This window comes from Notolabrus celidotus, chromosome 12 (assembly GCF_009762535.1).
Source record: "Notolabrus celidotus isolate fNotCel1 chromosome 12, fNotCel1.pri, whole genome shotgun sequence".
Taxonomy (NCBI): Eukaryota; Metazoa; Chordata; class Actinopteri; order Labriformes; family Labridae; genus Notolabrus; species Notolabrus celidotus.
The window spans coordinates 30,641,752-30,661,724 of NC_048283.1; the positions used below are offsets into that span (position 1 = coordinate 30,641,752).

Below are 19,973 nucleotides of genomic sequence, written 5' to 3' on the forward strand. Positions count from 1 at the left end.
AATTACTACTACTATGTGTAACAGTTGAATAAAGCCAGAAATGATGAAATCGGGTTAACTACGCTCTAATGACATTGTTTGGGTCAGTGTTGCTAGAGATTTAAGACTTTAAGTTTAAAAGGAAAGGATGTTGCATCAATGATGTCTGAAAAAAAGAGATTTTCAGTTGCTTAGCTGTTTTATTTATCAAGTATTGGAGTAGCGTCCATATAACCTAATTATTTCCACAACACAGTTGAAGAACAGCTAGTTTTCTCTCAATCTGAAATGAACTGCTGGGGACCAGCAGATGAAGCAAGCTGATAACAGGAATGCATATTTGTAGTGAACTACATATGTATGCATGACAATGACATTACTGTCTTGTCCTTCAGCTGATTCTTACAGTATGGGAGGTAGAGCCTTCAGTTATCAGGCCCCTCTACTTTGGAATCATCTACCAATCAGGGTCCAGGAGGCAGACACCCTCTCCACTTTCAAGAGTAGACTTCAAACTTTCCTTATTGATAAAGCTTATAGTTAGAGCTGGCTCAGGCTTGGACCAGCTCTTAGTTATGCTGCTATAGGCCTAGACTGCCGGGGGAACTGGCACACTGACACAGTGGGATCCTATCTCACCCCCAACCCCCTCATCACTTACTTTAACTCTGCCTGTTAGGGCTGGGTATCACCAGGTCCCTCGCAATACGATACTATCACGAGATTTTGTCCACGATAACGATACTATCACGATACAGCGATTCTGCGATAATCGATATATTGCAAGAATATCATCTACGATACGTCACGATATCTGTGTCACTGAAGAAATTCAGAATTTATTAACTGCACTGAATCCATTTCACAGGAATTACAAACCATTGTCAATCAATTTCACATGAACGACAGCCAAGTAAAACAAAGTATCTACTGCACATATGGTCTAACAGAGGCCCTCAATAGGCGCCCCCGGCCGCATCCGGCTCGCCGGACGCCTATTTGTGGCCCCCGAACTGTTATTCCTTCACTATATGTTTTGGTCTGGTCAGCACGTGTATACAGCGACTTGTCTCCATGCCAACGATACGCAGACAGCATGTCTGTCACTTAGAGTTCACTGCTGCTAGTGCAATTTTTAACTTTAACTAGTTTTCTCTGCTGTTTATTAATCCTCCGCCTTGCACCATTGCCTTTTTCTTCTTTTTCTTTCCTTTCAAAGAGTACTCTACCGCAGCACACACTCTTATTCATGCTAAGCGTCATCATGTGGAGGCTTGAAGTAGTGACTCTGTAAATCAAAATTGTAGCAGGCTTTTGTGAGAGAATCTGTTTAGAACAGTTACTAACCATAGACCTTTCTGGAGTCCCTGAGCTCCTTCCTTCTCTCTGACTCTCTCTTCTTCTCCTCTATCCCTCTTTCGAATCCTAACTTGGTCTCAGCAGATGGCTGTCTAACATGAGTCTGGTCCTGCTCGAGGTTCCTGCCTGTGAAAGGAAGTTTTTCCTTGTCCCTGTAACTAGCGAAACACTGCGAGGTGCTCTGCTCATGGTGGATTAAGATGAGATAAGAGTCCTGTCAGTAAGAGGGAACTGGTCTTTGTTAATAATTTAACATAGAGTGGTCTACACCTGCTCTGTTTGTAAAATCGTCTTGAGGTAATGTTTGCTGTGATTTGGCACTATTCAAATAAAGACTGATTGGTTATAACTTCCTGTAGCTGGCACATATGCAGACACACAAATTCACCAAAGAAGAGGACATATATGCAGGTGATTCCTGAATACACAATATCAATAACCCCCATTAAGTTGACTATCACTAGATCAGTTTTGTAAAACCAGTCAGGAACTTGTTAACAGCTAGCTACAGAACAGGAGGTTAGGCAGGCTAACAATAGAAAAGCAAATAGTAGACTACTTTAAAAACACAGCTGAGCTGTGTTATTTTATCTATGGCAACACCCACAGCAACTCTACATCTTAATTACAGATATTCTTTAAATGGCATGTAAAATCAATAGAGTAGTTGAGCCAGTCAAATAAACCACCATCAATAACAGAAGCTGGACTCAAAAATGCCCCATGATAGATCAAATATGACTTGTTCAGTAAGATTTGACAATGCAGGTTTACATATTGACTTCTAAATTTGACTCATGGTCCTAGTTGATTTAGCACATTTAAGGAGCTTAAAAACATACTGTATGTTATAGTGCACAAACACTGATAAAGCTTTATCCACACTAACTCTGCTCAGAACCAAAAAGAGAAAAACAACAACTCTTTTCAGTGACATTTGTCCCTCCTTCATTATCGACAGAGAGACCCCTCATCACTTTCTAGCAGAGTCTAGCAGTTCTCAAGCTTGATTGCTTATGCTGACTGTATGTCCAGGACTTGCTGGAGTCTGCCTGATCGAAGAGCTGCTTGTGCCTGCACAACTAAACCAAGCGCCTGGTCCAGAGTAACTTTGACACTCCTAGCCGTAAAACTGAACACATCACTTGTTTTGCTTGCACGCTCATCAAAACCAAGGCTGCAACAGCACCAACAGACATACCAAGGCCTGCAAGCATGTATGTAATTTATCACATTCAGTTTTTGTATGTTGAAACTCACCTTCCTTTACTTGCACTTCACTGTGTGTACGACTTCCTCTCCAGATAAGACTCTGAAGTGTAACCTGGTGCACTGGCATGGGATGCTAAAGCACCATGAAAAAGCATCTGTAGTGACCTTGGAATTCACCATGGTGGTGTTATATGAAACGATGTGCTTGTTTAAAGGTAGAGCATGGAAACGTCTTACATCCTCTGCTTCTTCTGTTGCTTACAAAATAATTCAGCTGCTTCAAAAATAAATCTGGAACCTTGTGTGGATGTTGATTTATGCTTTAGAAATCATGTTTTATTTCTCCGATATGTATTTTTGTTCTCATACATTTTGCTCTCTCTTTTTTACTCCCTCTCAATATCATCTAACCATACTTGCTTTAGCTTGTTGACTATTTGTGATTGAAAATGTAATTCTATATCATGTTTTGTCTTTGAATGTGGAGTCACAGCCACAGTGTTGCAACACTCTTCAAGGTTGCTCCAAGGAGAGTATGTGTGTGGCATGTGGATAGCAGCCTGTTCATTATGATTTGATCTGCAGGCCTTTGCAGGGGGTTAACACATCCTGGCAATGGACTCTACTCCCCAGACACCATTCTCTTCCCTCCACATACATAAATAATCAAGTGCAAGGCCCCTTGATGTCAATCAACAGGCTCAGAACAGTCAGACAGATATCCACTTACTCTTTATGGAGGTCAGGATAAGGGGGGAGGGGGGGGTCAATGTTAAATTGGATATTTTTAAAGTCTGTTATTATGACTGTGCTTTTACTGGATAAAAATATTCTAATTATAAAGATATGACCTATTGTATATGTACTGAGCACATACATATACAGGACTGAAGGGGGTACCATGATGTGATGGTTAAAGAGTATGCTAAGGACATACATTACATATCATCATATCATGGACAGGGCCCGGGGTAAGAAAGATAAACCTCTTTTATTTCTCATTATTTGGATTATTTGTGAAGAGTCATCGAGAGAGAAGGGAATCAGCTATGAGAGGAAAGTACCTTTCATTAGTGTGTCACTATGCAACTGTGTCTCCTGGATATTATTTTTGTATTTTATTTAACTGCTTTGCTACCTTATTCTCTGATCTTGATGTAAGTTTTAGGCAACAAAAACACAAATAGTAAGACTGGTTTTGGCAAGACTTGTATAAAAATTCCAATGGTTCAAGACACTGCTGTGATTTGTTTTTATCAAGCATAACACACAATTAAGTGTGGTACAAAACTGTTTATCTATCTATCTATCTATCTATCTATCTATCTATCTATCTATCTATCTATCTATCTATCTATCTATCTATCTATCTATCTATCTATCTATCTAATTTTTTTATTCAAATGTGAATTGATAATAATGCCAATCTTCAGATCAAGCATCAGTTTTGCCACTTAGTCCATCCATCTTGTTTTGGGGAATGTTATCAGAGCACCCACTGAAAGCCATTCTTTGTCTGTTTCTGAGACCTTGACACCAGCTCTTCAAGATTTTTGCCTGAGCTGTTGCCGTCATGACAGTTATTCCCTGTTCTTGTCACAACAGTTTTCACAAACGGCAAGCTCCGAGTGGATGATCCAACTTGAGTCTTTGTGACAGTTATCTAGAGACACCCACACAATGCTGACTGATTTCAACTGGGAACCTAGATTCAAATCAAACCCTGATAGTTTATACAGTCTGCGACTGTATCAGTCATAGCATGCAACATATCAGCAACAATATCCAAATCATGTGCTTTTTTTCCTTTACCATAGTCACTTATTTTGGCTGCCAACAAAGAGTGGAAAATATCTGATGTTGAGCTTGCAGGACAGCTCGTACTAATCAAAATCAGGTTATAGCTCCCAATCTGCCTCAGTGTGTTTGAAAAGAGGTGTCAGGTTTGTCACAGAAATGGTCAGCTGATGAGTTATTGACCCGCTGAGGCTGAATCTGTGAAATCTCTCCAACTGAGGTCAATTATGAGTACAATACATGAAGAAAGCTTCCCCATGCTATAGTCAATCCCTCCAGTTCTCAGTGTCAACGGAAGTCAGGACTTGAGAGGTGAATGTCAGTCTTAATCTGCTTGTGATGTTCTTGCACTGTGGATCTTGTTGCCATTAATATGACGCACTGTTACATAAGGGATTGGCTAGAGCGAACAACTTAGCGATTGTGTGCTTGGAAGTACAGCACAGATGAGTATTTCAGAAGAAAAGGTCAGGTATAAACATGAGACATTGTAGAGAAAGATTGCAGTACTCTGAAACAAAAGAAACACAGCTGTGCACAGGAAGTCTTTGTTCTTACAGAAGTAGATGTAGAAAAAAAGATAGAAGTAATGACGAGGGAATGCTGGCAATGTGATTTAGGTGCAGGAATACAGAAATATTTAGTATTAAGTATGACTGCTAAAATTGAGCATTAAGCCATGTGTCCATTAGTAGCTATAGCCATGTGTAAAATGTCAAGCATATTCACAATTTGCATTAATAGGGAAAGAGTAGCCTATACGTTGTGTTCATTTGATTTCATATTTTGAGCAATGGGCTCTAAAATTTAATTTATAGTTAAAAATCTAAAGATGAAGGCAAAAGCAGTCCCAGGAAAAAGCACCCTCACCAGTTTATTATCCACATACAAAGCATGGCAATATATACAATTTTATTTCACCAGTAAATAAGAAAATCTTATCTTTTTTGTATTTAATTGAGCTTGAAAGGCCAACTTCATGGTAAAACTGGCTGTATGACTCATCAGGTTTTTAGACGATGTTTCTGCATATTTTAACCTTATTGATTTAAAATAGACTGTCGTATAACTAATGAAATACAATACCTAAGACAAATTACCCTGTGTTACTGAAACAAGAGCCAATTCCCATCTGTGAACTCTGCCACAAGCACTAACCACCCTATAACCAACAGAAACAACAACCCCAACATGTTTGCTTTGAACATACCTTCCACATACTGGCTAAGCAAGAGGCCATTTCTACCTTGCAGTTAACGTTCACAAAAGTAGAAGTAATTAATGAAGAATGTACATAAAGCCAAAAAAGAAGTTAACTGGATATCCTAAATTCCGCAGAGGCTGTACTTCAAGTTAAAGGATTTTCTGGGGTATGGATTGCTGTGGCTGCAAATACCAATTCAAAGATACTCAACCCAACAAATAATGAAGGGTAATATAAGTTCTGTTGTGACCTGAAATCAAAAGTCACCTTTCCTCACATCAATCGGTTTTCACGTCTCAAGTCATTTGTGGAACATGGCTGGCCATAAATGTCAGCCTATAACAACACAAGACATTCTGAACTGCCTTAAGATTTCTGCTGTTAACTATGCAGATACAAGTAGATCAAAAGTGACATTGTACTGACCTTTTGGTGCTAAACATCCTGACAGCGTCTTCGTTCTCCTGCTCGCAGGCTTTGGAAGCTCGGGGTATGATGTTGACTTTTCAAACCTGTAGGAAGCACATTCACACAGATGCACACACACACACACACACACACACACATGCAAAAGGAAAGGGACAGGGGCAGGGCACAGAAGGAGAGAACAGTCAGATTTTCATCATCATAGCCAAGTCACCCTCAATTTGTCTAGATGCCTTGGTCATACTGTCTTCAGCAACTCTTGTCAGCTTGTCACCAAATGAACGATGCAAATTAAGCATGCATTGCAGGAACAATGTGCAAAGCACAATTCAGTTAACATGAAAAACACAGTGGATGGAGTCAAATATCAGCTTTAATAATTATTTGCTTTACTGCAATTAAATGACTGTATATCATACTGAGCAAAAATAAACAAGAAAAATGCCTGGAAAAAGAAACCAATAAAATCAGGCCTTTTACCCATTTGGGTAGAAAACATGTCACACACATCATTGACTTAAAACAGTCCCTGAATAGTTCAAACCCCAAATGAAGTCTGAATATGACTGTGTTCTACCAACCACACAACGACATGGAGTTGGCCTCTGCTCCTTTATGCAAAGGTTATCAGAGACTGCGGAGTGGAAGCTGGGGGTAAAATACGATAAAGTTCAATAATTAATGCCAGGGTCTATGCATGCCCCACCTTGCACTCCCCCCTGTCTGTAATGAGATGAGTAGATGCCTCAAGGGAAGGAGGTAGGCAAAAGAGGTAGAATGAGGTGATTAAAGCACCTGACTCAGCCTTATCTGCCTCCTTTCTCCCTCTTTCAGTTAGACACACAAGCGGTGATATTGATAGGTTTTCAATGTAGTGAATCCCCGGGACCCATGGGTAATGATTTGAGCTGGTCCCAGGGAAATTTAATGGGTCCTTGATAAAGTATTAGTTTCTTGAGAAGATTTGTGGTGAAATATTTACATATAGAATGAAGTATGTTCAAATTGACCTCAAAACAAAATAATAATATGATTTTCTTATACAATAATTATGGATGTCCTGATCCCGATCTCAACTATCAGATCGGATCTGAACTGGGCATCTTTTTATTCACCAGTGATCAGCACTTGAGCTGATTATCTCACCTGATCAATCACCTCAGCTGCCACAATTTACTAACAACGACTGCGCAAGTGTATCCGAGTGTTCTGAGTTTGCTGTTTCAACTTAACAAGAAAATAATAATGATGTGGACAACAACTGCTTTACAGCACTTTACAGTAACTATCCAGGGACACATGGTTCAAAAAGGCAAAAACATGTACCAGACACAGGACAGTGTTACATTAGCATTAGCAACTCCGTGGCAATATTCTCAACTGTAAAGTAAAAACAGTCCAACAGCCACTTGCAATATATGTAGTACGATCATTTTGTGAGGTGGTTGCAGTTCAACACTAACAATTTGATGTGAAATTTAAAGCCAAAGATTCAACAGAAGTCAAAAAGTAAAGGATGAATTGCTGCACCAACAGAGCAACACACAAGACTTTAAAAGGAAGGATAAATATCCTTCAGAGATCATAAAGGCCAAAAAGTTTACAGGGAAGGTGGTTGAGTTCATCGTTGGGACAACCTACGAGTGTGTTTAATCTTTCCTTCCTACTGACAGGACGCAGAGGATAGATGAAAAAGTTTGCGTAAATGTGAATAGTGGTATTGAACTAGAAATGTTTAGTTAATTATTCGAGTCAATTAGAAAATGTTCTAATTTCTTAATCATTCAAAGGCTGTAGAGAAGCTAATTTTGTGGCTTCTCTGATTCACATTAGATAACACCACAGGCAAGCTGCTGTAAAATTGCAGTATTACTTGTACAGACAGACAGGGAGAACAACATGTTTAAATACACTTCAAAGTTAAGACAAATGTTTTTTACATTGCATTACTTTCAGGCTATGGAGTGCCATGGTTAAAGCAATTAGATGGATTAAGGATTAGATGGTCTCACAGTTAGGAGTTAAGAGACACAATACAGACAATGATTAGTCAACTAACAGGATGTTGACTGTGCTTAAAAGGTTGTCAATGGCCACCTATTTTTGACTGAAATCTCCTCCCCTTATGCTACCTGTGCTCACGGTTTCTTTACTTACCTGGGCTACTTGAATCAACAACATTCTCCAAGCAAGCAACCTACAGAAATAAAAAATCTGACTTGATTTTATTAGTTCTAGAAAGATCCAAATAAGGTTTAAAACGTAAGTATAAAACGGGGCTAAAAGCTGTTTGGAGATGTCCTAATGGAGCATACATACAATGTTGGCTGCAACCTATTCTCACCTGAATGCCCTCACTCATTGCAAGATGAGAAATCTGTAGCCATTAGCCTCCATTAATGCTTCTTTCTGAATTATGTATTTGAAGCAGTTCATTGAGCAATAAAACCAGTTTGAATAGACAGACTGGGTATTGTTCCCTTCAAATTTAATTATTCAATTACAAGTGTTTGTACAGCTTTGTATTTAGACGAAAGCTGCAGCTGTTCAAAATGTAGCTAAAATCTTTATGATGGCACACAGCCTGTACATGAAAGTCAATACAAGAGGCTGCTAAAAACTGTGTACCACGGTCATACAGGAGTTTTAAGTCTGCTGCCGTTTGATTTAGATCGATTATGACGCCCCTTGTGGACAAAGTGATACCTCTTATTTCTTGTCCTGTAGATGCAAAAGTAGTGTCTTCAGACAAAAACCTCATCCTGTATTCTTTTAACAGTCAGATTTATCATGCAACGTGATTATTTGCCATGAAAAAAGTAAAACAAAGACTGTCTCTAAAGCGAGATGTCAATTTCATCGTCTGACCAAGCGACAACCTCCAGTCTCAAAATATGAAGCCCATGAGGAAGTGTTATAAACTGCAATTCATCGAGAAGCCACTTAAGGCTGGCTGCAGAAACACAGGAAACCACATACACACCCATTCAAAGAAGACGATCTTTACAGCATTAATATACATGTTTACAGCCTGGTTCAAAAAACGGCTTCAGTTTATGTAGCTAATTTCTCTATCGGCACACACTGTAGGGGGTGAATTTTTTTCTAACATGACGGTTCAGAAGATATTAAGATTACGAGTTTTTGCCCAAATAAGGACATGACTGACTTGACTCCTGGATGGGAACACATAGCTGTTGGCTAGGAGGCTCAAACTCCGCCTCTTTATGTCACACTATGCCTGCTTGAGTTCCGCATTTACAATATGGCTGCCACCGCCAATTGGCTTCTAAACAGCGCTCAGGAACAGATGGGTGACGTCATGGATACTACGTCCATTATTTATAGTCTATGGGTCTGACACCTAGCCCCTCTGAGCACTTTCAGGCATTAAAATGACTAGAGAGAAGGTATCAGTGTTGTTGTTGATAGTCTTGTTTGCTCTTGAAGGTCATAAAGAGGCATCAGTACTGGGTTCAGTCTGTTTCTCAGCTGGTTAAAATCTCCTCATAGTGCCTTTAAGTACTGCAGAAAGGTGACCAGCTCCCTCAGGTATCCTGTGTATGGTGACATCTCCCACACATAAGCACATACCCACACATACAGAGCAGGAATAAGTCCATCAAAATCACATTGCGACTCCCTGTGTGTCAAACCAGTGGCATTCCCATACCTTGGGCTCAGTACAGCAGCAGCCAATACCTAACAACATAACAACAGATTATAATAAATGAGACTGACATTTAAGGCACAGTTACAGCGTTTTACTGGCCTTTCTAGACAACGTTTTAAGTCTTAAAATCCAGGCCGAGTCTAGACCATTTCTGTTCCAAAAAGAAGACATTGAAAGCAGAAAAGGCCTTTTCTGAGTTAGCCAAGTTTTCCTTTTGAACCACACCTGTGGTCATTTGGCTGATTTGGTACAACATTTTATTCCTGTTTTATGCCCAAATGGAAAAGTGTTAAAAGTCCACAAGATTTGTTATTAAGCACTGTTCTGTAAAATGACTAATTATCCATCTCTTGTTAAAAAATGCAGAGCTAGCATGACCTTCACAATGTCTGCCCTTGCACTGGTCAAATCAACCTACGGGAATGCCTCTGGGGTTGTTATGCATCACTTCCGATACTGTAGTACTGTAGCAGTGCACAAAGCATGTGCAGCAGTTTGCAAAGTCCACAAACATTGCAAGTGCAGGTTTTGATCTGCATCAAGCAGAAACATAAGAGCAGCATGAGGCAGAAAAACAAACCACACTTAATTTTTTTTCTGGATAAGAACTTGCATTCAGTACGTTAAAAATTGCAACCATGTGGTAGTGGTATGTGTACATCCCTCTTTTATGTGTATGTCTCTACATATTCTTGTATGTGTGCAGATTACACGTATGCATACTTGACCGGTTTTCCTTCTTTTGTCCTTCTATATAATCGCCCTTCTGTATAATGTGCTATAGTTACCTCAAAGATATGCTGTGTTTATTTCTTTGTGTAACTCGTTGAACAGCCAAGCTTAGTGTGTTGTGTTCTTGTTGTCTCCTTTCTTGTTTTTTTTTGTTTTTGTTTTTGTTTCGTTTTTGTTTTTGTTTTTTTTACTTAAAACTACTCTTATTTTTAATGTTGTAGTGCTTGAGACTGGTCTTGGTCTCCAGACCGCTTATTTAGGGTCTCTCTCATGTCTCGGAATCTAAAGCATTTTTAGTTGGTGTTGTCTCGGTCTCGGACTGGGCAAACTCCGTATTTTATATCAAGACAGGTCGAGACCCCCACTGATGCACTCTGTGTCCCTGTCATTACTGCGATAAGAGAGGACCCCCCCTTTCTCAATGCATTCGTTTTGTCCTCACCTGTTACTGCCGCGACTCCCGCGGTGCTACGGTGAGTGACACGCCCCCAGCACTCAGGCGTTAATGAATGGAGACAGACGACAGGAGGAGAGACTGTGTGCCCGTGCCCAGAGATGACTGCTGAGTCGTTCCATTAAGCAATAAATACACATTCAATAACATACAAATACCTGCTACAGGATTACCACAGTCACACCGATAACCCATCAGATAAAAACACTACAAATATTAGAAAATAGAAAATGCACACAACTAATGAGAAAAAAACGTCTTGACAAAATAATCCTGCTCATCTACGACCTCCTAGCTCTCCTGAGATCACAGGCAACAGAAAACACAGTTTTAACTCTAATCTAAAGTGAAAGTTAAACTAACGATGACAAAAACAAAACTTAAGGAGTCAAAAGGCTCTCACAGAGCCAAAAGAAAGGCATCAAAGACAAAATCAAACCTTGTTTGTTGCTGTTGATTGTACTTAAAGCAAACTTAAATAAAATAAACAGAAGTCTTTTATTTTGTTTACTCTCATCATGATTTTACATTGATATTAATCGATCCCTAAATGTCTTGGTCTTGTCTTGGTCTCAGTTAATGTGGTCTTGACTACAACACTACTTAATTTAGTTCCAAAGAACCTGTCGAACATCTGTATGTTTCAAAACTCAATAAAAAACGTTTATTGAAAAAACGAAAAAAAAAACGTTGCAACCATTTAATGAAGTAAACAACACTCAAAGTGCTCCTAACTAAAGTTTAATAACATTATTGTGTCTGAATAGATATGCCCATCTTCTGGACAACAGTGCCTTCAGATGGGGCCGGGCCTCACGGGTCCTTGATGCGAAAGCGCCACTTCTCAGTGGTATTCTAAATGTGCGGTGGTGTATCTCTATTTTTGTACAGTCACCAGGATATGAGCCTGGGCCAAAACATTGCACCACTGAAGCCATGTGGTTACCTTCTGGCATAAATATCACTTACCCACTTCTAAGGAAAGAGCAACATGAAAAGACAGGTAACACTCAACTGCTGCTGAAGATAAGGATCTGCTCAACAGCAATAGTGTCACTATGACCATTTTAGTTCAAACTTGTTTATAATGTTGCATATGTTACCTGTCCTCATATGTGATACTTAAATGAGAGGTCAACACACTGGCAACATTCAGCAGGACAAGATATCTGATATAAGAAAAACTCCCTTTTCAAACTGAAAAGCACAAGGTCTCACAAAGAAGAGAGACAAGTGCCTAAAATCTATTCCATTATGGAATTTAGGTAAAAACATCATTTAATTCCTGTGTCTGCAGTGGCATTTCAAAAGGGGTTCAGTTTGCTGCAATGATATGACTCATCTTCCCTACCGTTCTCCACTCATTTCCCCTGGTTGTCTCATTGGCAGCAGCTCACCATTTCTAAATCTCTCCTTTCCTGCCTGTTCATTTCCTATGCTGTCTGGCAGCACATAGCCTGATTGCCTTATGGTTCCTCAACTAATAGGGGTCATATTAGCCTAGCAGGAAACAAACTGTCATTACAGAAATGCAAAGTCAGTGACTTGGCAACAAATATATAACCCCCTGTCATCAATGACTCGTGTTTACGTTGGGCTAATGCTTCAGACACATTGTTGTTACCTGATCAGGGTCACCATATCTGCACTTCCCGGAGGATCTCTGAATTATGCTTCAAGTCATTTATGTCACTGATAATTATTCTTATTACCCGGCTGTCTTACTTATCTTCCGGTTGTGTAAGATGCTTGATTCTGATTGGTCCCAACCCCTTGACGATGGTTATTAACTTTCATGAACATGAGCAACACTAGAGGCAAACTGATCATGTCAAATCAATCTGCAGAAAAGAGTTCAGACACATTTAGTAGCTGGGTAATAAGCTGGATAATGTATGGTTAGCAGGTTGGGGTCTTGTCTCACTCCGTCTGGATTCTTTTCCCCATAACAACCTGCTAACCATACATTATCCCTTACATTTTCCCTGCACATGAAAGATCTAACTATGAAAGTTGACAGCCTAGTATAGCCGAGTATAACTTGGACTCATACCACTGTTTTCAACATCATGTGCTGCTGGTTGCTGCCAATGTCATTCTTAGTTTCTTAATGTTGTGAAACACTGATCATTCACAAATCCCATTCACATGTGGCAGATCACCTGTTGTGATAACAGAATATTGAGTGAAACATTTAAAAACATGTTATGATGTTTGTATATCTTGGTGTATTTAAACCAAACTGTCGTGTTTTTTTTCATGAAGCAACACACTATTTCCACCAACGTCTACAAAGAGATGAGATTATACTTGAATAAAGCGCAATCAGATCTTTTACTTATGAAAAACTGTGCCCTTTTCCTTACCAGAGTAGACACAAACTTCCATTAAATCTGTTTGCTCTTATCAAGCCGCAACCTCCGGTCTAAAAATATGAGTCCAGGGCGGTAGTGTTAAAAAACTGCAGTTCATGGAGGATCCGCTTGAGGCTGGCTCTGGAAGTACCGGAAACCACATACACACCAATTCAAAGAAGCAGATCTTTACAGCAGAAATAAACCTCATTACAGCCTGGTTCAAAAAACAAGTGTAGTCTGGATAGCTCATTTCTCAATCGTCTCTCACTGTGAGGGGGTGAATTTTTTTCTAACGTGGCAATTTTGAAGATATTGAGATTACAAGTCTTCCAATGAGAGGCACAGCGGACTTGATTGACAGGCGGGAACACTGTAGCTGTTGGCGAGGAGGCTCAAACTCCGCCTCCTTACGTCACAATCGCGTGACAGCAGCAATATGCAGTCCCTCCAGGAAGTTGCGATTTCGCGATCGCAACTATCAACACAAATTCAACCAATTAGCGCGATTTTTTCGCGGCCCTGCAATTTTTTACAATCACCGCAACTTTCCCGCAAATTTGACCAATTACCTTAATCTCAGCCCCTGTACGTCATCGGTTTTGTCATCAATTTGACTTCCTTGGAACACAAATGTAAGTCCTCCCTTGATCGTCACTTTTCAACAACAAAACACGCACAGAGAACGGGTGAAAAGAGGGGACTGCAGGCAGGACAAGTGACCATGACAACGTTATTATTTATAGATTGAGGGGCTCAGTGTTAGCTTGGTCTCTACCTGCAGCAGGTGTGCTGTATGAACCAGCTCTCCTCACCTCCATGCATCTGTCTCATCTTCATTGATGATTTTTACCCCCGGTGTGCGTTAGTGACAAAGACACAACCGGGGGACGTCTGTTTACTATTTGATGTTTGACGTTGTTGCCGTGGTTACCGTAAAAAGCTCTGCATCTACAGCTTGATTTAATCCAGTTTGGTGAAACATCAGACACATTCAGTAAGTTTGGATCAACTCCTTGTCATCAAAGATGCAGATTCACTTCAGAGTGCCGTGAACTGGCTGTGCATCAGTCGCTGCGAGGTGCATTCAGGGACCGTCGTAAATGTGCAATACAGTCCTTTCATGAAATTTTCTTTGAATCAAGAGAATCAAAATACAGTCAGTGGCCACATCAAGAATGTTTTCTAAAGACAACTGTAATTTAGCGTATTTACTTGCCCCTGAGATGTTATTGGGGGGAAAAAAGCAAAAAAAAACAATCGTAACTTTCACCGCAATTTTTTCAAAAAGCTGTCGCAAATTCAGGCTTTTTGGGCCGCAACAATCACAAACAAATCCTGCGAAATCCTGGAGGGACTGAATATGGCTGCCTCCGACCATTAGCCTCAAAACAGCGCTTCAGAAACAGATGGGAGACGTCTCGGATACTACGTCCATATTTTATACAGTCTATGGCTTGTATCAAATTTGTGGAAAAGCACTTTCAGAAAAAAAATTGACATTTTGGGGAATACCTTTTTTCACTTTATTGCATTTATATTTGAAGAGCAGGACAGTGTGTTACATTGGAAATTATTTCACAACCCTATTGGAACTGTTTTCTGTAATTCTCAGATTAAACTTTCAGTCTTCTTGCAGGTTTTGTCAATCATCCCTGGCGATGCTACTCCTCTAATCAAATGTCTGCATTCCAACTGCAGCTTGGGTGTGTGACTGAGATACAGTGGAAAAAATGAAAGATAGTAGCTGAAGAAGAATTTTTTTTTTCAGGCCATGCTCTAAAAAGTCTAAAAAAAGAAACATTCGGCAGAAAATAATAGCTTCTAATCAAGAATGTATTTACTTTGCATGATACTTTCTACTAGCAGAGGCAGCATGTGTGCCAAAGTGGCAACTTATATTCCACAACAAGACAAGGCCTTCCCCCCAGCCTAGTGTGAAACTGATGATTAATACTGGTTTAATTGAAATATTTGGAGTTTCCATAAGAGCTGGCAGTTGGACCAATATTTGAACATTTAGCCAATTATTTTCTGGTGGTTTAGACACTTCTGACTTTTTTTGTCTTGGGAAAAAATCTTATGTGCAATGAAAACAACAGGAGGTGGAGGATTGGACAACAGAGTGCTGTGCAGCAGTGGAGACCGAGAGTCATGGGCTTTTTCCTTACAAAGAATATGGCCATTAAATAAGGCAGGCAGTTTTGCCTTTTGTTATTAGAAATCTGTGTGGGTAGTTGTGCTCTGCTCCCTGCTCCAGTGCTTGTGCAAGGAGAACCAGGCCAAGAGAGACCGATCGAGTTCCTGAGTAGAAAACTTTGAAACCAAGAGTTTAACCAAGAAGTATTCTCAACTCAACTAAGTTTTATTTATAAAGCACCTTTCATACATTCAAGCATGCAGCCCAAAGTGCTTCACAAAAGAAGAGAGGCAGAAAACAACGACAATAGATACAACAATACAAGACTAAAACAAGGTAGAGGAATGTGATATGAAATACTTCAAAATAAAAACAGTTAAAGTTAAATAAATCAATTAAATAAATAAAATCAAATAAATAACACAGAGATAAAATCAAATAAAAACAAAAAAGAAGATAGAATAAAAATAAAATTAGTAGAAATGATGCTAAAACAATGGTCATCATGGTAATAATGAGGTCCAGGGCTAAAAGGAAATTACTCCAATTTAAAAGCCAGATTAATATAATATCAATACCACATTCTGTTATTGATAAGGAGGTCTTGCTATGAGAGGGCCAATGAATCCCTACGCTTCTACTAGATCCAGTTGTAAACTGACCACAGCACTTTGAGGTGAATACATTCAATGAAACATCAGAAAGCCCGAATACTGTGTTGTGTCCAGCCCTCCAGTCATACCAGTTTACCACTAATCATTCGTTCTGGTAAGAAAAATCTAATTGCGGCTCACACATTTCAGGAAACCTTGATAAGACTTCTATGATATATGTCATGGAGCCTAATGTCTCCCACATTGTAATTCATTCTGGATAAATGTTGAGGTCAAGAGGAAGGTGTACATTTATCTCGCTTAAATTAATGTTTATGATATCAATGTCACACTTTAAATAAGGGCAGACAAACAATTATTTTTTATCACAATAAATTGCATGATTGTCCATAGGTAACTCGGGATTAATTGCATATTAATCACATATTTTGTAATCTGTTGTAAATGTAACTGAAGAGGATGACTTGGATACTTGCTTTATGCAAAAGAAAGGTTATTATTATTGCAGCAATCCAAAACCGTTAGAAACACTGTCAAGAAAATTATCCAGAATAACCTTAAAGATATTGCATGCTGAAAAATGTTTTAAATAAAAGCAAACATGGCAAACTCAAGCCTGATGAGCAACAACTTATGGACATATTGACCAAATTATAACATTACTACATAATGCTAAAATAATGATGTGTCCATATTTTGTCAGTCTGGTTTACTTAACATCCCATGCATTTTTAATCAGCTCAACACTCAATGATGGACCATCACAACAGACACATTGTGCAACGTGTTAACTGTCAAGTTAATGAGTTATTAACTTTGACAGTCCTACTTTACATGTTCAAAGTTTGTTCTTTAAAGGGTTCAGTTTTCCTCCTTATCCTTATCTTCTTATATGACTTAAACTTATTTTCATGGTTAACAGAAAAGTTAATGTTTACTTAATCTACTTCTTTAGTAAAAAGTATGTTTAGGTTGGACCTCTTAGGAGGTGAATTTTACAGATTACTGTTCAATCATTGAGCCTCGTTAAGGAATAGGTCAGGAGAGATTCAGTCCACCTGAGTCTAAGTGGCACTGATTGTAAAGCTCCTGCCTGATTGCCAGAAATCAGGTAGCTTAGTATAAAAGGTGTTGGGAACCAGCAGTCTTGTTGAGTATATTTTGTCACAGTGAAAGCTGTGAAGAGAGCCACTTTTCTCTGTTTGGTGTGTTTTTTCCATATTAGGCCACTGGCCAGCCCCCGCCCCCAAACATTGTCTCAGCTGAAAAATCCAAATCCTGGGGGTTCATCTTTTCCCACTCACACTACTTGCTATCCACAACAGGAATACAAAACAATCCATTACTTGGTGCAACAAAGCAATTCGTCCCCCAAAAGCTATGGAATGGAAGTGTGCAGGGAGAAGGTGTAGAGGAAGTTTTGGAAAGGCCCTTAATGCTTGCAAAGAGACACACATTGCTCTCGACTCTCGAAACAGCATGCTACATACTACCTACGAATGTAGTATGCAGTACGTACTGCATACTGTGTCTGAAGGAAGTATGTACTATGACTGTTCTGTTGGATCTGTGTTGCAGCATGCTGGGCCAGGAGTCACTGGATTTCAAGTTTTGGAAAGCGGAAGTAAACAATGGCCAAGCTGATAGCAAAAATGTTTCATTAGCATCCACTTATAATTTAAAAAGTTAAGAAGTAGTTTATATGGAATTTAACAATTTTCATAGCACCTAAAAACTGCCCCCCATCATATACAGAAAAAATAACATGCACTGTGCATTGTGGGATTCTATGAGCGACTCCATCTGCTGCATTTAAATTCAGTGGGAATATTGCAAATTATCTAAAATGTTACACCTTAAATGTGATCTTGTTGCCTTATGTTCTTTACACTTATTGATCAAACAACTAACTTTTATCTTTTTTAATGACAAATTCAAGAAGATATCATGTTAATGTGACTTCAAGAAAGAGGTCATTGTAATGGATGCCTTTAAGTCAAACTGAGAGGATAAGTCGTTAAGGACAAAGCTTCAGCAAATCTCTGTCGGTTTCAATCTGGCTCAAATGATTTAAGGCCAAAACAGTACAAGAAAGAAAGATGTATGTGTGTTTTGCATACTCTTCCCATTTTATTTTGTCAGTTTTGTGCTATTTTATAAAGGATCATGTTATTCCCTGCATTGTTCTTTATTTTTTCCCCCCACACACACCTGTGTCTTATTTGTAATTAGTCTAACCTATAATATATACACACCTGTGTTTCCAACTACCACAGACCGCAATTGCCATCCTAGTTTGGTTATGCTCTCCAGACTTGTTTTCCTTGTGTTGGCTTGCACATTTTTTTAACACTCTCTTTTTGTTTTTCTGAACTTTCCACTACGTTGGGAGTCCCACTTCTGTCCCACTCACCTCTTAGTCACCCAAAAGACCATAACCTGTGACAATCTCCTGATTGAGAGTGCTTCAGGAATAACTGTTCAAAACGTACAGAAAGACTATGTCTCAACTAAAATAACATAAGAAGCAGACTCTCCCTGGGAAAACAACAACACCCTAAAGTTTATAAAAGAACAGGACATTGCTATTAAAATAACCACAAAATGTAAACTATCCCATGATGGACATAAATGCACAATGCTGAGAGACTATAGGTACTATGAGAGCTGAGTAAAGCAAAGGTGGACTTCTTCCTTACATTTACTTACTTTAAAAACATATGGAGCCAGATAAAAACATTATCAGGTCAACACCACACAAAGCCCATTTAACTGAAGATCAATGACAAAATCTCACAGAGTCTAGCTGACAGGGCACAGGCCCTCAATCAGTGTTTTGTAAATTCAGTAGCAACTATACCTAAAGGTTTCACAATCCAACAGATCGATGTACGTACCATCTAAACAAATGAGCCAGCACTAGTTCTAAGACCATGGCTCCACCAGAGGTTGCAAACACAGTCATAGCTCTCATATCTTCAAAGTTCAAGGACATTTAATGGACACATGTATATCCAAAGAGATCAATTCTTCAACAGTTCACCCTCTAACACCTCTTATCAATACCTAATTTGCTCAAAGATGGTTTCCACTTTGTTATATTGTCTTCAGTAGTTCAAATATTGGTTGCTAAAGAATTTGGCAATCACTTCAACAAAAGTCCCCCTCCACTATACCCAATGCAATTTTGGCTCAGAGCTTGTCACTCATTAGCAACAGCTACTTGCTATTTTCAAGAAAAATTTCAGGCATCAATGAATGAATGCATGATTGTGGAGTCTGTGATCCTTGATCACAAAGCGTTTGACACTAGCAGTCATAACATCCTACTGCCTAAACAACTCAACTTCAGTTCTTCCACAGAGTCTATCAGCATCATCCAATTATACCTCTTATCCCACTCACAACTTGCAGAAAATGGTAATTATGAATCCCATTCTGCACATGTTCTGGAGGGCTCTGTCATAGACCTTAAACCTAACTGCAGGCGAAGTTGGACTCAAACAAACAAAGAAAATGTTGATGGTCATATTCTGGCTGAATTAAAACTGCCTATCACAAAACAGTTAGAAGTGGTGTCAGAATTAAAAAACCTAGGAGTTCAGACACACTCATACTGGCATCAAAAACAACAAAAAAGCTGTAATAAAGATAATTTCAATTTAGCAAATTTCAGGTTTAAAAGAAACTTTACATCAACTGATGAAGCTATATATTCTTACAATCAATGATTCTTGATAGGTTGGTCTAATACACACACTGCATCCCTAAAACCACTAAAAATATTGGAACACATTGTTGCCAGATAGAGTTGATAGTTTCCAGCCCAAACGCTGTTGAAAAACTGCCAGAGTGCACAAAAAAAAATCTCAAAATATATATTCAATATTAAGTTCTGTAATGCTATTTTAACTGCCATAAAATACACTATGAAGGTGTACTGATATCCAAAGCAAACATAAAATAACATTTATAATGACAAACAGCAGCTTCCAGCCATCGCAGCATACCAATTCCCGGTCCACCTTC

General features: G+C 39.1%; 1 long non-coding RNA gene across 1 annotated transcript in view; it reads right to left on the reverse strand.

Annotated features, from left to right (window-relative positions):
• LOC117822947 overlaps positions 1-19,973 on the reverse strand; it is a 50,364-nt gene that overhangs the window by 21,141 nt on the left and 9,250 nt on the right. The window contains exon 2 of the long non-coding RNA XR_004633284.1: positions 5,978-6,063. This is a non-coding gene — a long non-coding RNA (uncharacterized LOC117822947). The remainder of the gene's footprint in view (positions 1-5,977; positions 6,064-19,973) is intronic.